Raw genomic sequence first — 23,339 nt, 5'->3', positions numbered from 1 at the left:
ACAGAGCAATTGTACGTGAAAAATGGATAATATTACGGACAGAGAAGTGTAGCACAATGTGTTTCAGTAAATGTGTAAAGTGTGTGTAGTTTGACACTGTGACCAGTATGACTATGTGACAAGTATATCCATAACATATTATTTTCTATTGCTAGTTCTTTTAAGATAGCTGGATGGACAGACGGACAAAAATATTTTGATATATGAATTAACTTGGGCATAATTCCAGAGACCAATGATTTATATGGGAGAAATTTCACAGCTATGGCGTAAGGAAAATGAGAAGATTTAGCGCTATGATACAGCTGAAAATCGATATGGCCTTGGCTTTTCTTCTAACGCAGCGCATGAGACATTTCATTGTATTCACTGTAGTATGTGGAATCCCTTGATTGGCTTATTATCCCTCCCCACCAGCGTGCATTCCTCCTCTAATCATAGAGACATTTATCCTTGGAAAAAGTGACTATTCAGTCAAGTGAATATTCAGTTATTTTGTGAGGATTCAACCATAATGTTAATTTACTAAGTTGCTACAGCTACTAAAAAAATATGACCACTGTAGACAGCTTTTCCTTTTCAAACGGTGAAATCGACACTGTGCCATATGTGAAGTACTTGCTGCATTTTCGTTTAACAGGGCATCACAATCTAGGGATTGAAAGTATATAAGCAGTAATCTTAATAATTAGGCCTTGGCAGTGCCAGGGGTTGATTTCCTAAATGGCAAATAACACTGATGCATTAATTCATGCAAACCAAAGGCCGGACCTAATCTTGATGTCCTAAAAAAACGTACTTCTCAGAAGCCTTTGTTTGTCTTATGTGATATTGTAATTTGCAGGGACACTTAATTTTAGGTTTTGTTTAATCTTTAAGGCATGATCAATTAAAAATTGTACAATAAGGCTTGAAATAGAAATTAAATATCTGAGGAAAAAAACAAAAACTTATATGTGACAAATCAAATAGGATACAAGAAGTGAGGAGAAGAGTAGACTGACTATAACATGATCTTTTGAGTAAATTTAGATTTAAGCATTACTTAGCTTTACTGACATCATTTTCTTTTCTTCTATTTGCTTTTTAAGGCTGATAAGATAAGGCTGATTTTCTTTTATCCTGTCCAGCATCGCCCACGCAGTTGCTATTAAGACCCCAAACACCAAGCAGGTGGCAGAGAACATTGGATGGCCCTAGATCATATAGCAGCACGAATGGTGAATTACTGTTTCTTGAATTTACGTAAGAACATAGACAAAATGAACAGAATGTGTGGGAATTTGAAGTGTCAAAGTCTCAGTCTGCTTGCATCTGTGTTTTTATATACAGTTTTCATCCTTTCTACTTTTATTCTTTCAATCTAGTCAAATATAGATAACACTACCGTTATCTTTTCACGTAATTAATCAAAATAACCTTTTGGCACTTACATTTGAAAATAATTATACAGTGTTGTTGCAATATATTCTTAGTCAAAGTTTTCTCAGCACCTGAATTGTTTTTTTACTAATGCATTTTCACAACTAAATTGTTAAAATCAGCATAAAACAGTTAAAAACATTTGGTATGAGATCATTGGTGATTAGTCAACTATCAAAATAATCGTTTGTGTCTTATGAATAGATGGATTGTACAGAAATGTACATTCTTAACTGTCCAGGGAGTGCATTAGTGTGCTTGGAGGTGTGTGCGTGAGTCCACTGATTAGTGCAGCTTATTTATGGATGAATAAATTTGGTAGCCTTAGATTCACTATACTGTGTGGTCCAAGATTGGCCAAATTACCAGATGGCAACGATGTACACACCAACAAAGTAAAAGTCCACACACACACGAAGACATACTTGTGGGACTAAACCTCTGCAGGCCTTATTTGAGTCCTGGGCCACTGGTAGAACATTTGCCCGCTGGCAGCATCCCTCTTTGGGTGAAAGTCCAGCCTCAGACAACCTGGCAGCATGTGACTGCTGGGCCTTACAGATGCCAGCTGAAGAGCTCAGGGAATCTGAGAGATAATTTATGAGTTTGTGTACGCGTTGGTGTCTTTCCGCTGGGCTCGTGTGAGGTCTCTCCTTACTTTGGGCACAACAGGCTCTAATCAATGCTTGTGAGAGTAGAAAAGCCCTAGTCAGAGCTTCACATGCCCAGCTCAAAACAAGTGTGTGTTGTTGGCCCCAAAAAAGAGTGCGTGTTGACAGATGTCGAGTGTATGCTGGTCCCTTGAGGAAGCGGTTTTGAGTATCTTTCCTACCTGAGGCTGCTGTAAAGCTGCTCTATAAACTGATCACTGTCCATACCACAGACTTAAATGTCTGGGATTTTAGTTGAGAATCACAAAAACATTTTTGTAACACACTTATTGACTGAAATAACTATGAGTACTGATTAAATGATATACACAGAAGCAATGGTTCAACCAAAAATGGCTTATAACATGAAGACAGAAAGACTGTGCAACACATGTAGAATTTTTGTATCAGGTTTTCTGGGGAGAATTCCTCCTGAGTCAATCGTTCCAGACCACCTGCAACCCTAGAGCGGATTACCAGATAGAACTTGAGATCGGGGTAAAAATGTAATGAACAACTTTGAACTTGAACATAAATCAGTTGATACAAATTAAAATTACATGCTAGAACACATGATCTGAGAGAAATGTGATTAAATGTAAAATTAGAGATATAAGCCAGTAAAGGAGAGGGGAACGTTTTTCTTTTGACTGGGGTGAGGTCTGGGAAAGCGACGGGTAAAAAGTACAGTGAAAAGATGACATCAAGTCAGGACAGGAGGGAGGTCTTCAAACCCCCCTACACCTCTCAGTTTAAACAGTGTGATAATACTTTTAAAAATGACTAAAAAGCTACACGCCTTTGGAATTACATCCCAGCTATCAGTAGCCACAAGCTTCGGTGCGAGACGGCGTGACAGGTGTACGTTTCAGCAACTTAAACAGGGCGGATTAAGCCACTAGTGGCTCCTCTTCATATGCATTCCTTATGGGAGTTAAGGCCATTTGATATGCAGGGCCAAAGGCAAGATTACCGGCTCATAGGCCCATGGAGAGAGGTGTGCTGCAACTAAAAGCCTGGATTTGAATAATTGTGGCAGGGCTTAGCGCCTGGAATCAGCACAGAACAGAACCAATGGATTATTACACACACAGTCAGACACACATACTAACTTTGAAACGCTTTGACTTGTCTGACTCAATAGCTTACAGTATCACTGAGTGAATGCGTGCGTGGGTGCGTGCGTCTGTGTATGTGTGTGCCATATCAAGTCCATAATGTAAATGCATGCCACTGCTTTTCTGTGTACGTGATTATTATTTACTTTTGCAACAGCGAGTCTGTGCGACAGATCAAGTCTTGGCACGAGTGAGTGAAAATGGGAGTATTTATATTGAAGTGTCAATAGCTGTATATCCCTCTGCGCGAGCATACGCGTGTATGTGTGGACCTGCAAATGCCGACACCTAAATGCAGCACAGCTACTTTTCCAGCGCTATTCTTTTACAATGGTTGAGGGCTTAGAGATACTTGAGGTGGCATGCACACCCATACACATGCACACACACCAACATTTGCTGGGGTTAAAGTTAACAATTTTTACCTCTAAAACGGTTGTTAATAAATGAAATGATTTACATGGTACATTGCTTTTTAAGATAAATGTATTAATTAATATAAAATGTTCTTATCACAGCCAGTTTTTGGCTGCGAAAGTCACCTAAGGGACTATAAAAACTTTTAGGGTTTTTTGCGCATGGGAAAATAAGGTGGTCATCAAAAAAAATAGTAAAAAATGAATGTGTCAAAGCAAACACTAAGAAGCAAATCTGAAAATTCTAACATTGCATGCAGAGCTAATTCCTCAACACGCAAAATAGTCAAAAATATATCCACACTTTTTAAATGGTGTGACCGACACTTTGAATAGAGGCGGCATCAACACCTGCTACTGCATTACAGCCAAGGAGATTTGAGGAGTCAAGAAGGCACACGTCAAATGTAGCGCCACAATTCACACGTGCACACTCAATTATAATCACTGTGGTTGCCAATTTAACCAAAATCATCCCAGGTCAGTCCTCTTAAATTAAAATGCTTAAATCTTTTTGTTTTTATTATATTTTAACACCATAATGAAAAAAAACTACAATATTCCAAAATTTGTACCACAAGGTTCACGCTGATGTGAAAAACAAAATGCACTGCTTATTATGCTTGAGAGAACCACACTGTCTGTGGAAATAGAGTCCAAAAAGCCAATCCCTGCTCAATTGTTCATTTCAGTGGTGTTTGTGAAAATCATGTGGCCCATATTGTGTTAGTACAAGAACCTTAAGTCATCTAGATATTGCTTCTGGGATCCCATGAGCCCCTGAAGATAATGTATGGAAGCAAACTAATTAAAAATGAATAATTTACAGAATAATACTGTACAGAAACAGTTCAAAATTATAAATACATTTTCCTTTTTCTAAAAACTGAAGAGAATCCTTGCTGAAAATGCTATTTCAGTTTTCCAATCCATTCCAAGATGTACTATTGTGTGATGTACAGTACACGGAGTGCCTTTCGTTCTCTCTTCCCCCCCCAAAAGGGCATCTTTTATTAAGGTGCGACTTTTGTCATCCCTCTCCTCATTTTTTTGTGGATGATAGCACTGTCTCTTCTCTCATCTCTGACTGGACTCTGCCTGTTTCACAGATCCCCAGACAGACTCATGTAAATCTGTCAAGTCATACGAGAGAAGTACAGGCTTTGGGTGTGATAATGACTTACAGGAGACAACCAATGGGGATGTGCCAAACATTGACACACATACAGGAATACGCATACACGCACACACATTGCTGTGCCATGCACACCTTGCTACTCATCAAAAACTATCTGGTCTCCGTGCTCATCCTGTCCCTAACCATCCCAAATTTCTGTCAGCTGCAGATTGAGGTGGCAACGCCCATCAGAACCATTATAATGTGGTGAAAGACAGCAAAGAGCAGGGGAGTTGGAGGGCATTGCCAATCCTACTAAAAAGCCCAGGTAGGCAGAGTTCGTGGTCTCAGTGGGTAGCAATGGGGAATGGGACAGCCAGGGTGGTAATAGAGTAAATAACTCAAATGAGTCAGAGTGTGAATTACTTCTTTGACGGGCTGGGGGGAGTCCTACTGTGAGACCAACCAGGGGGTCCAGCCAGGATGTGCCTGGAAAATCTGGGGAAGAAATGGGGCGAGGCGGCAGGTGGTAGTAGTGGTGGGCAGGACATTTGGGGTGACATGTCATTGGGGATGGGGTGGGGTGTGTGATATGTAGGTGATGATGGAGGAAAAAATTGCTTGAGGAAGCTCTGCTGCAGCCTTTCATGACAACGAACACCACCTTTTTTGTGGACCTAGTCTCCAATACAAGCCTTGGATTCGCCTTATCCGCACCGTCTGGTCGTCATTTGCGTTCAAAAATGTCAATGCAAAAGGGATGGTTGGAAAACACTTTAAGGGGGGGGAAAGAATAAATAACCTGCAACCTTGGTTTTCAAAGGACAGAATATTAAGCAATCTAATCCAATGGAGGAAATTTATGAATACATTTTGCATCATTAAGCGGCCTCAAAACAGGTTACATGGTCATTTCTATTCTATGCTGGCCCTCAAGTTCAGAGACACCTCTGAGCCACCGAGGGGCAAACAAAGACTTCAATGACACTTCCTCCTTGTAGGAAGATTCTATTTATCATTTCAAAAGGTACAACCCCTTTCACCCATCCAGTTGTGCCGATGGACAGGGTGTGCACTTTCAGAACAAAAAAATGTCTGGCAGGAAAGTTCCCAATCAAAAATATAGGACATATGTCATCTGTATGCTACTGCGTGTGTAGGGGGAGATCTTATTTTCCTGTATCTTGTTTTTGTTCTGACCTTCACAATATTCTTCAATAATGTAATGCAGCAGGTTTGAAAAAGTTTTTGAAAGTTAAATCAGGCAAAAGTTGCTGGCTTGTCTTATGGCAGTAGAGCACCCTTCACAGGCAAATCTTTATGATCTGTATTTGGGTAGGGTATGTAAGGAGGACTGGGTGTAAGTTTATGATGGCCACGATTGCAATTGAGGAAATTTGCATTACTGAATTGGAGTGGGCAAGTAACTCAACAATTCTTTTCCAAAGAGGTTTCATCTGAATGGTCATTTATTTATGTATCCAACCCTCTTCGTTTTAGAGGACAAACTGCCAAACCAAAGAAATGTACGATTTTCACCAACCACAGTGCAATACCTTTGAAAGGCTAAATCTAGCAATTATGCTCTAAACATTGCTACACCTTCCCTATCAGGGTCAAATTGAATCTCGCATCCAACATTAGAATTTTGGGGAACAAAGCTAAGAAGGTCGAGCAAAGCCTACAATGCATTGCATGCCTAGTTTGTAAATCAGATTTAAAGCTCAAAGTCATGTAGTATACAAGTGAAAATTGTAATTGTAGGGTTTTCAATTGTATAATTGTAAGTGCATCACACCTAAAAATCTGTAGAGAGAATTAGTCAGTCCATTTTCTGTCCAGCACCAAGAAAAAAAACTATCTCTTGTATTGATTCATGCTGGTAAATAGAAAATTATTCTATTTATTCTTACCTTGTGTTACCAAAGCATTGTTTATGTACATTGTTTATTAATGTGTTCTTTCTACAATACTGTCTAGAAGTAGTGAATTCCCCACACTTTTGTGCAGAATTGCTATTTTCTATTAAGAATGTCACTTTTCCTGTTGGGTGGTCTGTTTTATGTCAAGGCAAAAAGAAATGAAAAAGTAACAAGTTCTTCCACATGACAGGGCTGCTGTGGAGAAAAGGACGTTCGGCAAGGACACGGGTATACAATCAGTTCCACTTTTTTTTTTATAAAGAGAAAGGTCACATGTGGACTGTATTTACCGACCAACACTCCCTCAAAATGGCTTCCTCTCTAATGAATTTGCAGTTGTTTGCTCGCCTTTGTATCTGTTTGAAATGTCGACTTGTGACTGGCGCTCTCTGTGCACACTGACACCAAATATCCTCTGCTTAATGGTGATTGAAATAGGGATGCTGCCCGTCTTGGAAACCACTTAATGTCAACATGTCAGAGGTATCAGGGGGGAACTAAGTCCAAAACTACTGGACTGTCAAATCATAAACGCCGTGGGGAACAGATTTCTCAGGGATCTGCAGGCGATGAAAAGAATCAGCAGAGGTTTTGACAGGGATTTCATTTGGCATGGCTCATGTCTCCAAATTAATCCCGCGACAAAATTATGGTTTTCTTTTATCCCCATAGTCCCATAGCTTCAATGTTGCAGATTTCAGCAAGGGGATGGTGATCACAACAGAATGGCATGGTAAAGACTTGTTTTAAGTGAATGTGTATTACATTTGAAACAAGTTTGCCACATAAATTCTATTGTTTTCAACAATAAACATATTCTTACTAATGTATTTAATGTTTTGTCACTACTATTTCATTTTTCAGGGGTCTCACTCAATTATTTTTTGTTACAATAAAATAAGAATACATTCATGCATTGTTCATAATTACAAACATTATCCAGAAAAAATAAAGAACAATATAAAATACAATAAATCATATTATTATTGTTATGATTATTATTGTTATTATTATTATTGTTATTGTTATTATTATTACTATTATTATTATATTTATTTTGAACCAAAAGTGGCCTGTTCTTCATCAATTTATCGCATATATCTTCTGGCAGCCGTGTCAAGCCAAAAGACAAAGTTGCGGTTAATTACTAAAAAAATAAAAATAAAAACTATGCTTTTGTAACATAAGAGTTAGTCATAGAAAGTAAAAACTGAACAAGAAAAGTTGGAGGCAAAGCCATTTACACATCGGGAATTTCACACAATTAATTTTGATTTAGAAAAAATATCCCATTTCAAACTGTCAGAATGTCAAGACTACTAATTTAAAAATAAATGTACAGTAGTAATTTGGGAAGACAAACATACATATTTGGCTGAAACAAAGTACTGTTTGTTTCTATCTACACACAATTGCTCTACAAACTTGCCACTTAGTCTCTCCCCAAAAGCAAGTCAACAACGTTGATAGGGGAGGCGAGGCGGGCGGCAGGGAAAAAAATCATGATGGTGATAGAGTGACAAATAGAACAGAGAGAAAAAGAGAAACAGACATGGGATGTGATGCATACTAATGACATCATTACACACCCCTCCCAAACATATTTACTTCCTAGATAGTTTTCTCACATTGCCCCAACAACATTGTATTCAACCCTAGCAATCTTTACACAGATCTTTGTTTCCTTGTTCTTCGCTTGAACAGCAAAACATGGCTAATTTTAGTCTATGTACCCAAAATACTGAGTTTGTCAGGAAATAATTCATGATGTCCGTGCATGCGTGCGAGTGTGCATGTTATGATTGGGTGTTTGTCTAGTGCTCCCCTTAGAGTTGCCGCTCTTTTTCCCTGGCATTGAACTTGACCCTGTGCAACCATTCTATAATGAGTGAATTGAAAACATCTCACTTTGGAATGCTGGGGGGGCAGAGAGACCATAGTTTCCCTCTCCTTGAGCACTGTGTCTGCGTGCATGAGTGTATAGACATGTATAAGTGTACATGTTTGTCGGATTCAACCTATTTATAAAAAATAAAGAACGTATGTCATCCCCTGCCGCAGTCCACTAATAAATACAGTGTGCATGCTAAAAGCATCATTTATGTTTGATGCATGTATGTTTCAAATCCAATAAAACACACAAAATAAGGCATATATAATTTTACAATATTTGATACTCTGTGTAGTGTGGTCTTGCTTATAATTTTAACTAATAATGACACTTGATAAGTCACCAGATGAATGCACGCAATGTGTTGCAAAGAAAATTGTAGCTTTGCGTCCATTTTAAACTTGTTAATTTATCTCTCCAGGGATCAAAATAAGTTGGCACACAGTCTCTTTATCTGAAGTATTTGTTCCTGTGTGAGTACTTCTCTGCTTTTCATGTCTTTGTCTCCACCTGGTCCTGTCATCAGTGGTGGTGAGTCCCTCCCTGTTTGGTCACTTTGTTTCTTAGGTTTGAGACTTACTAATTAGGATATCATGTCATACACTAGCTCTCCATTACGTTTTTTTTAATACACAACACTTAATACCAGCCTTGCCTTACTTGCCTCACTTTAGTCCAACTAGTTTTTGGCTTCACTACACCAAAACAAACCTGGATCTTGACATGTAAGCCTGTTTTAGGGTTGTACTTTGCAAAAAAAAAAGTACATTCTAAAATTCCACATCATGTTCAAAATGCTAATAGTACATCATGTGCTCAGTTTATTTAAGACTCCGCAATAAATATGAGAGACGGGTCTCATAAATTTGCAAATGACTTTAAAAGTATTGTAGATCATGTTAATGATATTATAATTTGTTATAGGTGTTGAATTAAATCCCACTTAAAATCATACTACTGTCATCTCTTACTTTTCTGATTTAAATGATGAAACATTAAAACGGCAATAATGGTGTGTGTGTGGGCAAACATGTCCACTGAACCTGACGGAGTCTGACGTTGAGCGGTGTTTGATCTTAATCCTGATCTAGCTGTCACCATCCATCACACAAGCATACCCACACACGTGCACACACACTCACATATACAGTACTCTCATATCATGGGGAGGGGCTTATGACAGCACTCTGAGGGGAGGGCTCATGAATAATAAACAGAAATATAGAGTGGTCCAGGTAGATGTGTATACTCATAACATACACACACGCACACACACAACCATGCACACTTCCCATATAACCTCGCTACAATGGTGTCACCCTCCTTTTCCTGCAGCCCCCATGTTTATGCATCACACCCTGTTTCATATGTATCGACCACATCATTCCCTCTGTTGTCACGGGAACTGATGACACAGGCTGCATTAAGAACGATGACCCTCCCTTCAGATTACTGTGCTGTTAGTGTACTTATACACACAAAGCATTACCGTTTCTTAAAAAAAATAAAAAATAAAAAACATACGGTGTAACTCATTTATACACACAGATGCATAATGTATATAGTGAGTGATATTGCAAACATTTCCTTTCAGGCCCCAAGAACATAAGCAACCTGATACATAAGATGCAAGGAGAAAAACAAGCCAAAACACAGGGATTCACCGACTCACTAACACACATATTATGTGAAAACCAACACACTGGCAAATGTACTGATAACTGTCTAAATGAAAAACAAATATGAGTAAAATGACTCATGAATTTAGTAATGTTGTTCATGTGATTTAAGCATGTATTTATTCTTTTTTAATTTTTCTCTGGATGTCAATGATGGTTTTTCTCCAAATCTTTTCACACTCCAACCGCTCGCCTCTTTTTCTCTGCATGCTCACAAACCATCAGTAATGCTGTGTTTATCAACTCTTTATTATGGCCCCTCACATCATTTACAATGCAAGCATCTGCTCATTGCCGAGCCCAAGCATGGGGCAAATTGCTTTTATAGGGGGAAAACAGCTAGTGAGAGAACACACATGGACACTCTCAGCAGCAACTGTGCACGAATGAAGACATCAAGCCTCAGACGATTTACAGTGGTTGTTAACTCTCCTTGCCGAAACACACAGAAGCCCACTGTATAAACACTTCACTAGTTATAATAGAATCAAATGATCTGGTCAAAATCAACACATCCGCACGTCCCAAATACAGCAAGGGAGCCTATCTAATTTAGATATCTTAATACTTGTTTTTCTAGTAAACGATGCTACAATGTGAAATTGTCATTGCCGCCTCTACTCTCCGTTTTCTGAGCTCGGTCCAATCTTAACATAGGGAGTGCATCAATCTATGAGCAAAAATGCATCAATTATGATTTATCTAAGACCCTGGCTGCAACTTATTTATTCAATCATTTATTTGGATACATACAAAGTATCAAAGTATATAAATTTGTAAAATCTCTGAAGCCAAAAGTCTGTCACTGTGTTATTGTGTTGGTGACAGAAATATATTTTAATATTTACAGTTATACAGACGCACAAATGTGTATTGTACTTGTGTGGTTTATGTATTCCTCAATCAAGCCAAGTACCTCAGTCAGGAGGTAAATTAGTCATGTCATCGTGTATTATATGTGCACAGACACAGCACAGTAAAGGCTATACAGTAAGTTATCCCTCTTTCATTGACATTTCAGACACCATCCTGTATTTCATCAAGTAACATTGAAGTAGGCCCCAGTTTAATGTTAGAATATAGTGCCCAAATAAACCTGCATCAGATTTACTGTGCATCAATAAAGTCTTTTGACCTCTTGTGATATATACCACTGGGTTTACTTACGACGAGTCTGCATCATATTCATAAAAACAATCATTGAATTGTGTGTATTTCCTCATAGAGGCTCACCTTTATAGTTGGAGGCTCTGTGTTGTGGATATTACTTTTGGGACTCCCTCTGTTGCAGGAGCCAGTTTCCAATGTACTGATAATTCCATGGAAGGCTCTGTAAATTGCATGGAAGTAGATGAGATAGTTATGCAAAGCTATAGCATTATGCATGGAGTCTTTCAAAAATTAGCAATAGTAATACTATTTTTTTGCAAGGATATTGATCTGAGTGTAGACAAACATCTTATACTCCATGTAAAAAAAATGTTTACAGAAATTATGAAACTAACAGAAAATACTTCCTGTGTATACAGGCATCAATTTGGATTTTTAAAAAAAGGAAATGAAAATTTAACAACATTTAGCCATCTTTGAACATTTTCAATACAGGTTTTAGTACGACGTGTGAATTAAATAAAGATGTGTTGAGATGTCACTCTGAACACTTCACATCAATAGTTTTTCTCACAGTAGTAGAGTTTATCAAATGTTTGAACAAACAAAATCCAAAGTAAAGTTTCGCAGCATTCATGGTTCATTTTGTTTCAATCAACTCAATGCCATTGGGATGAAAGAACCTGGATGAGCAAGAATATACACAGGCAACCTAAAACATCCACGTCGACTTATAAATTAATTGTGATACATAATTATATTCCATTGTACATATTTCTGTTTCTAGTACTTTGACTTTCACATTCTTTGTAGTAAACCTGGGCTATAAAACAATAACAATAATTATGGTCAAATAATTTGTGTCAACAATAATAATAAAAACATTTGACAAAACTCTAACTACAATTACATGACAAGGAAAGGGGCGCTAATGTGATGTGAGCGCTAGTTCCAGACCAACGTTCAGTAGAAGATGGTAAGGAACAAACAGTTATTTTGAGCATGATTAGCAATAAAGCTTGAAAGTAAAATGACTATAACACAGCCAAAATTAGCGATTATGAGATGAAGGACAACATCCAGCCTACACACTAAAAGATCCAAGTGAAGCCTCCCTGTCATGTACTTTACATGTACTTATGAACACACGTGAGGCACACTGAGAATGACTGAACCTCAGCAGCACACCACATCGTATCCTCTTCTAAACAAAGACGCGGAAGGTATTTCTTTATTTTAATCCCTCTTAAATACTCGTGCAGAAACCGCAACCTTATTGAAAATTTCCTTAACCCATTATTATCCACTTTTCTTATTTGAGGAGAGCCTGCAATTCTTTTCTTACTCGATTTTAAGGAGTTTCCACATTTTATGCACATGTTATGAAAATGTTGGAAAAATCTAAAACTTGTTAAGTTGGGTTAGAATGGGTTAAGTTCATCCATTATTTTTAAATGGCCACATGTGAGGTAAAATGACATCGCTTCTTTTTGTGAGGCTGAAAATAGACTGCTTGCCAATGATGATGTTGTCTTCAGTTATTTTGTTTATTTCATATTTCACAGCAACTTTTGGTTTAAAGGCAAATTTATAAAAATAAAGATCACTGTCAAAATATAAGCAGGATTTATTATTCATTACTTTTCATGATGTAAAGAGGGAGTTGTCTAATCTTTATTGTTCAACAGAACAACAAAAATACTTTTGAAAAACATCATATTTTATATTCTCTTTTTTAAGTAAGGAAACAGTTATTCATAATTGAATGAGTCATTTATTTACTTATTCACAGCAATTTCAAATTTGAAAGACAAAAGCTGTAATAGTTATCGTTGTAATGATCGAAAGATACTTTTGTAAATGATATAATTTTTTGTCATATCACCCAGGCCTACTTTGTAGGTTGCTCATAAAATCAATAGAGAGAAAACACGCTATGTCACCTTCCTATCATATGTTGTATTATATTTATAGTTGATATACTTTGAAAACAAAAAAAATCCAGTCCTCTCATTGCTTTGAAGCAGTTTTTGACCTAGATGCAATGGAATTTCGTCACAGTAGGTAATCAGAAATTTGGCTCTCTTGCATGCCAGTGGGAAAGAGAATATATTCATCCAGGCATTAGCATTAGAAAGGAAGAACCGGTAGAAGTGAGAGGAGAGATTGTTTGGCTGCCGTCTTAACTGAGTGTGCCTAGCCAAACCCAGCCTGGAGAAAATATAAACCCTTGAGAATAAGGCTCATTTTGACTGGTGGCCAGTTAGAGGATAAGCTATGGAGGTGTGCAAGTATGCATGAATATTTATACTCATGTGACTAAGCAAGTATCCCATTTAACCGGCCAATCGCTTGATGCCATGCCAGTCCCTGACAATATACCAATATATATCTATAAATATGTACATGTGTTTATGTTCAAATCAACATGAAAAGCCTTCTACTTTTTTCCATGTGTATAAATGTCATTAGACAAACAGCTATCAGCAAGCACAATTTCACTCAGCACACTTAGTAAGCTTGGACCAGACAAATCCTCTTAGCAAAACTGGAAGAAAAAAAACTGAATTTGGGTGGCATCTTAAAACAGACATTGTAATTCTACAAAAGTTCAGATGTACTTTATTTGAATACTAATGTCACATACAATGTGTTTTAATTACTTCATTTATCATCCGTATCGCTTATCATCTCAAAGGTCGTTGATTTGCCGGAGCCTATCTTAACCAAGTGTGAGCAGGAGGAACCAAACTTACATGACCAATCTTATTAACGCATTTACTGTCAATGATGATAATAGACATGCAATCTATTGGAACTGGGATAGGTGGCATTGAGTGATGATGTTTCACTGCCACTGATGGCGCTCATTCGATTGTTGCCAGCCCCCAATCAAATGGGATTGGACGACTAGTGCCGCGAATGACAGTCTATGAGTAGAATAAGTTTTTTCTGAATTATTATTATTATTTTTTGAAGAACATAACAACATAAGTAAAATTGAAATTGTGACAACCACATAATTAAATGTGCAAAATAAAACACTAGATATGGGATGACAGGGCATAGAGTGCAGTTATTTTACACTGTTACAGAAAACGAATTATTATCCTGTTGGTTTGATTACGGAAAGAAATAATACAGGCAAAGTAAAATACAGGTATGCACACATTTTTGGCTATGTTACATAAAACCTGCTCTTCCTAGTGACCTACTCACTTGATACAGAATTCTCTGTTTTTTTTCTGCTTCCCGTTTGGTGCAATTGTCAAATTAACAGCCCAATCACTGCCACAGTCAACTTAAGTGTAGCTGGAGGGTCAGCCTCTGCAAACACACAGAGACCATATTGTCGGGTAATCATATAATATTCATATTACAGGCACTTGCACTGAGCCACTATGATCAGCCATGCTGCAGACAGGACGGGGAGGATCAATGAGTTTAATAGGAAGTGACACAAAACAATACCAGATGGCCAATCATCATTCAAAGGGGTTGAAATGTTACCGTGGGAACCCTGCAGGACACTGCTGCCTTCATTTGTGCTATGTTGTATATTAGCTCATCGTAGCTGAACCATTAAAAAGCCATTGCACAACATCTAAAACATATGCCTTCCAGTGAACAACAGATCATTTGAATAATGTTATCCAACCATGTAGTTGCTTTCCAAAATGAGACAATTTGTGGTCAGCCCCCCTTGAACGGGAGCCTTTTCATTGTTTTATTTTATTTTATATTGGTATCTACTAATATTGCGGCTCTTTTTAGTCTAAGATGATCCACTAGATTTGAAAAAAAGACTATTAAGTATTATTTTAAAGAAATTTAAAAAAAAAAATCTCACCATGCCTAAATTATTATTCAGTTCTTAAGTTATCAAAAGAGAAAAATATAATGTATACATTGAGTTTGAAGTATTTTATTTCAGGTTCCTATTTACCTTTTTAAGTATTCTGACCATATTTATGCATATGTATTTTTTATTGTATTTTTTGATAATGTTATATTGTTTTTACATCCATGCAATATAACTCTCTAAATAACAGTTTTCACATTTTCATTACTTTGTAATTGATGCTTTCACTTTGTAAAAAAAATGACAGTATTAAAAATGTAGTGTCTATACAAGATTTGTTAATGGAACTCAACTGACTATAATTATTAAGATCCCCCTATACTACATTCTTAAAAATTCAGATTGGGTGAACTTTTGCCTCTTCTGATGTCTTGTAAATGCAAACAGCACACTGATGCTGAGCTATACAGTGATCTTCTTATTCTGTCTGGCAAAGCCCCTTCACATTTATTTATTTTTTTGAAGCCCTGTATAGTGTATCTTCTTTCAGCTTATTCCTAAAGTATGCATAAAGTAGAGAAGGTGGCAAGCACTATGGCTGTAAGCAGGTGGGAGATTGTCTTAAGAGTTTTGCCATGTATATGCCATCGGATGAGGGAAAGTTTCCACAGGATTTTCCACATTAATAAAATATCCTTCCTCAGCCCCAAACACCATTTCTCAGCTGTCACATTTGTTTCCTTGTGTTTCACTGTTGGATGCTGATGCTATTATGCACCGGCATTAACAGCTTCAAATGAATAGGAGGGAATTCATTGCCCTTTCAGCGTTTCTGACAAACAAATACTTTACATTACAGATAAGACTGCCTTTGACCTATCAAGTAGCAACTTCATTGCCATTATAACATGAGAGCCATTCATTTTCAAGCCCACCCGGTATGCTTGCGATAGCTTTCTCTCTTTTTTTCCAGCCTCCTCATGTCAGCAAGGTTCACATCATCCTCGTTAAGCGTTTGTCTCCAGCCTAACTCACAGATGATTATTCATTTAGCTGCTTTAGACAGCTCCTGTCAGCCGAGAGGACTTGCACTCATCCACCATGGGACAAATCAACTCAAGTTTTATTCTTTTTTTTATTTATTTTTCAGCCTGTCTCACCTCCTCAGTTCTTTCGCCACTTCCTTTCTCACTCCTTGGCTATTAAACTGAATGTTATGTTTACTATGCGTGCTTGTTAATTATAAATCACTGTGTGCTCTTACATTCTATTAATTGGTACTTCCTCCCTCAGTCTACACTGAAGTGCGGGCAAATAAATTCAGGTATGGGTTCATTAAGTGCCACCTCTCAGAACGCATCTTGACACATGCTACAGAGGTAATAAACTAAAAAAGGAGGGGAGTAGATTGGAGAAAGCAAACAGCATTAATCTTGCACTAAAATAGCCAGCTGTGTTTTCTGACTGATATGCTAGTAATGCTGCAACTAAGTACAGGATGGAGGATATTTATTCCAGAAAGAAACAAATTTGGTTCAACTCTTTGTCTACTGTATTTTCTGGACTATTGGTCACATTTTTTTTCCAAAGTTTGGCTGGGCCTCCAACTAAGTGCACACCACAACTCCATGTACAAACATTAATCTGGAATTACAATTTTATCATGTTAATAAGAATTGCGGTCACCACACAGGAGTAATACTCAACTTTCCAACAAATCAGTATGGATATTTTCTAAGTTTGCGCATAGAACTGAAAGAAAGGTACAGAATAACATTAAAATGCTTCATTAGTAATAATTGGATGGATTTTGATATTAATATATTCTCTGTCATTTAACCGTGGCACACAGGTTCAACCTCAGCATGGAACACTATCGCCTGCTAGGACTTGGAATCCAAAACTTCAGCTTGATAATAATAATTGTAAGAGTTGAAAGAATACATGAAATGAGAGGGGAAATATAGGAGCATGATACAAAATGTATTACTATTATATAATACCAAATTACAATGAACAGGAAATACAGAGACATCTTACAAAGTACATTAAAGGGCAAGGAAACACCTTTAACATTCCCCATGTTCCAATGGTTTAATTGCTATAGATTTACATTATTTGCTGATCATTTTAATAAATTGTATTTCTGACTATTGACAGGCAGCACGTGTGATAATGTGTAAATATGAATAAATTAAAAAAAAAACTATCAACCAAGTGAAAATGGTAAATGTCAAGAGCACTTCCAGTAAAAGTGTTTTAAAATGATAGATACAAATGACTACAATTTATTTAAACCTTTTCATGCACAAGTAGTGACTTTTTTTCAGAAACTTTTTTTTTAACATTCATATAGGACACCGGTCTCAAACTTGCATCCCAAAGGACAATTGCAGTATGCTGGTACGGGCACCTTGTCCAACCACCTAGGGTGGGATGAAGCCCAGGTTCCTACGATTGAGAGGGGGCTATCAGTGCGAGTGATGGAAAAAAAATCACGTGTGTGTGTGTGGGTGGGTGTGTAAATTAAAGGGTGGGGGGTGTACTGTAGCGGGAAAGAGTGAGAAATGCTGTTGGCACAGCTGGAGCTCACAGCATGCACTTGTCGCCACTGTTTACTGCACCATTATCATCGAGTGTGGACGACTGCATCGTTGTAGTTTTTAGCCTTGAATGGGAGGCTTTTAACAATTACTTCTTTAAAAGCGTTTGTCACAAATTTCACAGACAGTTAATATTGGCAAAACCTAAAGTTTGTATCTTCGTATCTTATAATTATGTCCGCAGTACATGGAGACTATAGTAGCGCTCTCCTTAAATTGGCAGAGGCTACAGAGGGCACAACAGAAATATAAGAAAACCGATTTCAAAGCGCAGTGTCACCTCTTGCCTTTTTTTTCTTTTCCCTCCCGTCATCTTCCTCCTGTTTTGCTCATCAGAGGGAAAATTCTTTCAACTAGCTGAGGAGGGTTAGGACAACTATGGAGTCGAGTATAATAATCAGAGGTTCGTCTTTAATCTCACACTCCCCCCCGACTCGCCCGCGAACATTATCTGACATCAAACTAGACACTTCCCTGACTGAGACAGGCCAATTTAGCCTCCCAATGCCACTCAGAAAGCTAGCTGTCACATGCAGCTAAAGATGGACACATGAAGGACGTGGAATGCCAGAGCAAAGAATAATGTATTCAATAAATTTATGATCATGTTTTTAATTCTTCTTCATTCCTTGACACATATTTAATACATCTGAGAAAGCGCCGATGTAATTTGGTTAAACAAAATTTCTCATGATTTATGTCAAGATGTTACTGGAAACAAAAGAGTGAGGAAAGATTTAGAAGACATTTTTATGGTACCAGAGCTTCAATTAACCCGAATTACCTGCACAGGATATTATTTAAATGACTACTGAGTTAACATGTCATCAGTTTTAATCTCTTGAAATCTGAAATGTAAGGAGTTGACAGCAACACAGTTGAATTTGAAGATGTTTTAACTGCCAAATATATCAGAATTTATCTTAAACATTTACATTTCAGTAGAGCTTGGGTGTGGTGTTTATTATTCCACCATTGAAATGTATTTTGTTAATGATTCATATAAATAATTTTATAACCTACTGGAAAATTGAAAAAAAAAAGTCGTACCTTCACAGTTCACGCACGTCAGTTTTTTTGCATAGTAGTTGAGCTTGTTTCAAAACAATAACCTTACCATATTAGATTATTTTACGATTTAATACCTGACTTTAGTATGAAAGAGGTGAAATTGACGAAGATATGCTTGAAGTAGAGTATATCTTTGAGTAAACAAGTCTTGTTTTCTTTTGTTATTTTTTTCTTGTGGTATAGAATCATTGTCAATGTGAAAAGAAACCAAAATGTAGCAAATCATATGATTCAAAAACTTGTTCATGAGTCATTGTGCAACTGTTCTGTTTGCTGTGTAAACACTGAAGTTTTATCCGGACTGCATGAAGTTATTTTTCCAGAAAGGAATATCACGATTTGTCCAAAAGTGTAAGGAAGACCAACAAAACAAAGGGAAAAAGTAGGAAATGAAAAGGGCAGGCATTGTTTTCAACCTCGGCGGCAGTGGTGAGAACTCTGCCAGCATGTACTACATCAGTTTGAGGAGGTCAAGTCAGTGCCTGGCAGCCTGTGTCTGGCCTTATTTCACAGGAAGAAAAGTGTCAGTTCCTGGCCGAGCCTGGCCAAGCCCAGAGGCCTGCAGCTCGCATTCAGCAGTGTGACCCAGACTTCCCTGCATTTCACTGCCTACTCGCTGGGGGCAAGTCAGGCAGCCGCTGGGGCGTGGGGCCTCCAGCTCCGGAGCTGCACCCTTCAAATCCCTGGGAAGGGAGGGAGGTGACCCCAGCTGGCTCCAACTGTCAAGTAGCCAGCCAGAGGAGAGGAAGAAGGGGCAGCAGAGGCCACGAAAAGAGAAGAGGAGAAAAGAGAGTAGGAAGATGACAAGGAGGTTAAGTGTGAGCTGTCTGGGGAGATGCTTGTCCAGCACTTTATTGTGGGCAGCTGAGTGGATTGGATGATCACTATATTTTAACAAAATACTAAAGTATGTGCTTTCAACATGTTTCTTTCAATATAACCGAGCTCCAGTGCACAAAGAAAAGTCTATAGAAAGTGCTTGGATGAGTTTTGAATATAGGATCTTGCACACAAGCCTTAGTTACTCAAGGACCTTGAGATAAACAGCAACATACCCTTCTTCTGAGGTTGAACATTAGTGGCCTCACGAATGCTGTTCTAGATTAATAGAATTCTGGACAAATATTCTCACAGGGACACTCCAGTATCTTTTAGAAAGTCTTGCCAGCAGAGTGAAAGCTGTTATCGATGCAAAGGGGAGAGCGATCACTGTATTTTCTTTCATTTGCTTGTTGTAGCACGCTTGGTTAATGAGCCCAGTAAGAAGACATTACAAATGTCGATTGAGGAACTTATCTTATTCTCCTGTGCCTGCTTTGAAGAGCATGTCTCCCCTGAATTTAAATGTGTATATTAATGGCTGGATGGATGCCAAAAGTACATGCAGTGTAACACAAACTGCATAGTTCCAGTATTAGTGACATTAAATGCACATGAAATCAACAGAAAACACTATTGCACAACAGAAAATGGTCATGTTAAGTCTTCCTTGACTAGAAGTTGGTCTGATCTGAGGGTTTCTTATTTCATTCCAATTTTTGTGATGTGTATATATTCATTCATTTTCTGCTTTGCTTATCTTCAAAAGGGCCCCTGTGCTGGAATCTACGGCTCCGTGAATTAGTTGCCAGCCACTATTACGTATCATAAAAAAATGAACTTAGGTGTCTTTTCTGTTTTTAAATAAGATTATTTTTCTGCTAGGATCCACTTGATCAAGCTCCAGTCTACCCCATATATCATGTAGGATCTGATCGACAGCAAGAAGAACGAAGAAATCACAGTTTTATTTTAGCATCAATGTGTGTGAGAGGTGTTCTTTGATTGAGAAACAGAATATAGTTGCACACTGCATGTACAACCCCAAGCTACGGATGTTTCACACACCCTTGTACATCTCTATAATGGAGATGGTGTCAGTGAGTTCTTGCCCAGCGATGACAGCCTATTATTGAGACTTTGAGAGGCGAAGCGGCTGATAACTTCCAATTCTTTGTATAATTGTCTAGTGCAACCGAATACAAATCCCTGCTGCTTACGATTCATCATGTTTATTTATTTTTATGTCCTTCCTCCATGTATTTTATTAGTTTAGCACTCAGTGGCAAGATTTAATTTCTGCGGGAGGGACGGTGTTAGCTAGATGATCATTATTGAGAATGTGATATTACATGAGATGAAATAAAATCTATAGAGCATTAAAGTGACAGATTAGGAGGAGCGGGAGGATCATTTGCAAGTGTAAAGACATCAGCAGCTAATGCCCTGCAACTTCAAATAACAATACAATATTGCCCATGCTTTGGAGGAAAGGGCTTCATGAGGGTGATGAATAATGTCAAACATATATAGCTCTTAGGTCAAAACATTCAGGGGGAATTTAAAGTAGTAGCCTTCGGTTATTTGTTTTTCTTCCATAGCGCTAATCGTCACAGGGTGAGAACATAAGTACTATACACAAATTGTACCGTATTTTGTCATTGATTACACATAATTAGCACATGTATTATATCATAATGTTTTTGCCCTATGAATACCCCAAAGGAATGTAAAGGGAAACTACTTACATTTTTTTTTACCCCAAGCCTCCAATGTTAGTTCTTGAAACTCATTTGGATCTATGATAATAGACTGTCAAGAATATTCTCATCCACACAACCTGAGTGACTAACAGTAAAGAGGCAAAGGCCGGGAGATGAAATTAGCTCTAATGATAATAATGGGTTGTCTCTTTAGAGTTGACATGTAGAGTCACTCTGTGACCTGTCAAGTTGCATCCATTTTCACCAGGGTATAATGCTTGATCTATGCTTCATCATATTCCTGCTGCTCCCAGATATATACAATATGTCTCATGTCTGTTTCTGGGATAAATAGTTCAGAAGATGAAGGGATAAATAATCGCTGTTATAGATCACCATATCGCACATCATTAATAATAATGATATGTATAACAATATAGTATACATTAAAATATGGCTGTATTGTTAAATGAAACACCCTGAATGAGGGTTGATAGCATTGCCGTTTCTCGCCTAAATAGAGGTTTGTATACGAGAGAGATAAGTATGCACAAATTTGCGATGTTTTGAATGGCAGGAAAAATTTAGTTTGCCGTCTCCGCAATTGGTAGCTGTCAAATTTTAATATTGCTACACAGACATCAGGCAAGCTCATTTTACTTGTAGGTATCATTGAGTGACAACAGTTTTCCTCTCAAGTATTAGTTATTCTAAATGTAGAGAACAACACTCATGCTGTCAAGCTATCACTTCTAACATTATTGATTAGATGACGCCAGGGCTCTACTTGACAGTTTTTTTTTCACTTTTATTATTAAGTCCACATTCAATCGAAATTTAACGAGAGCATAGTTCTCTCACCCATTTCTTTTATGCTTTACCATTTCCCTTTAATAGGTACAATAATTCCTTCTGTGAATGTCATGAAAAGTGCATTAAACTAATTCTCTAGACAATAAAGTTTCACAGTTGAGACGAACACGAGAACTGAGTACGTAGATGATCCATTAATTTTGGCCTTCTTTTACAGCATATTGAGTTTTAAATATTGGTTTACACATGATTTACAGTAACCCACAGCAGAGCTCTGAACGTAAACAATATGAGTTGGTATTTTGGAAAGGCTACAGTACATTTACAAAAGCAGCACGTGTCGGAGCTCACATTTGATCACTCTAAATTAAACAAACGTGTACAAGAGGTGAAGATGGCGTAACAGGTGAAGGATTAATCGATCCTGAGAAGACAAGCTGATTGACAATTTTGTAGCATGACTTGTACACAAATTTTATAAAATCTAAAGTAACAGACTTTCAAATGGTACGCACAACCATGCATAGCATACGATGAGTTCTTATCATCTACTTGTGTAACTTGCTCTGGAAATCTGTTTCAGAACTGCAGAGTCTCTCATCTCAATTATTTTAAATAATAGAAAATAGAGCCAACATAATCAAAAATCAGTATGTGAGCCCCCTCTTGTCCCCAAAGACTCAATCTCTCAGATCTATTTTGTCAGTTCTAGGTTTGAGAAGCCACTGGGCCTGTGGAGGTCACAGAGCTCAGGCCTCATCAGCAGGGCTAATTTGATTGTGGTAGAACAATGTAGGTAAGCCCTATGCTGGCCTGACGACGAGTTGCATACTAATGCTTCTGGAGACGAGCGCATAGCTCCAACCATAAAAAAAGAAGAAAAGGATATTATGGCCTTTGCTTCAGGCATCACATCATATGCAGTTCTTTGGTTTCCTTAGTGACACTATCTGTATTCAGAAAGTTCTCAAAAGCTAAAGCAGGCTTTGCTCAAACCCTATAGAAAAGATAGAAGTCCTGGTAGTACTATTTGCCTTTGCATATTGGTGAAATGACACACACACACACACACAAAACTTTGCTAGGTATTTTCCCCTACTTTGTGACTCCTTGCTCTTGACCTTTCAATTAAGGGCAGGAGGGAGAGATTGCTCTTACATAGCTGCATTTTCAACACTGCATATCCTTGCCAGGTTAGCAGGG

At 37.8% G+C, this 23,339-nt stretch overlaps 1 long non-coding RNA gene across 3 annotated transcripts in view; it reads right to left on the bottom strand.

The window, feature by feature from the left end:
• Nucleotides 1-23,339, bottom strand: part of LOC144084884 (uncharacterized) — a 233,609-nt gene that overhangs the window by 150,377 nt on the left and 59,893 nt on the right. For all 3 annotated transcript variants that reach the window (XR_013303945.1, XR_013303946.1, XR_013303944.1), the window contains exon 5: nucleotides 11,449-11,545. This is a non-coding gene — a long non-coding RNA (uncharacterized LOC144084884). The remainder of the gene's footprint in view (nucleotides 1-11,448; nucleotides 11,546-23,339) is intronic.

The sequence above is a fragment of the Stigmatopora argus genome, chromosome 11 (assembly GCF_051989625.1).
Source record: "Stigmatopora argus isolate UIUO_Sarg chromosome 11, RoL_Sarg_1.0, whole genome shotgun sequence".
NCBI lineage: Eukaryota > Metazoa > Chordata > Actinopteri > Syngnathiformes > Syngnathidae > Stigmatopora > Stigmatopora argus.
Note: the sequence above shows the minus strand (reverse complement) of the source record. Positions and strands in the feature narration are given on the sequence as shown.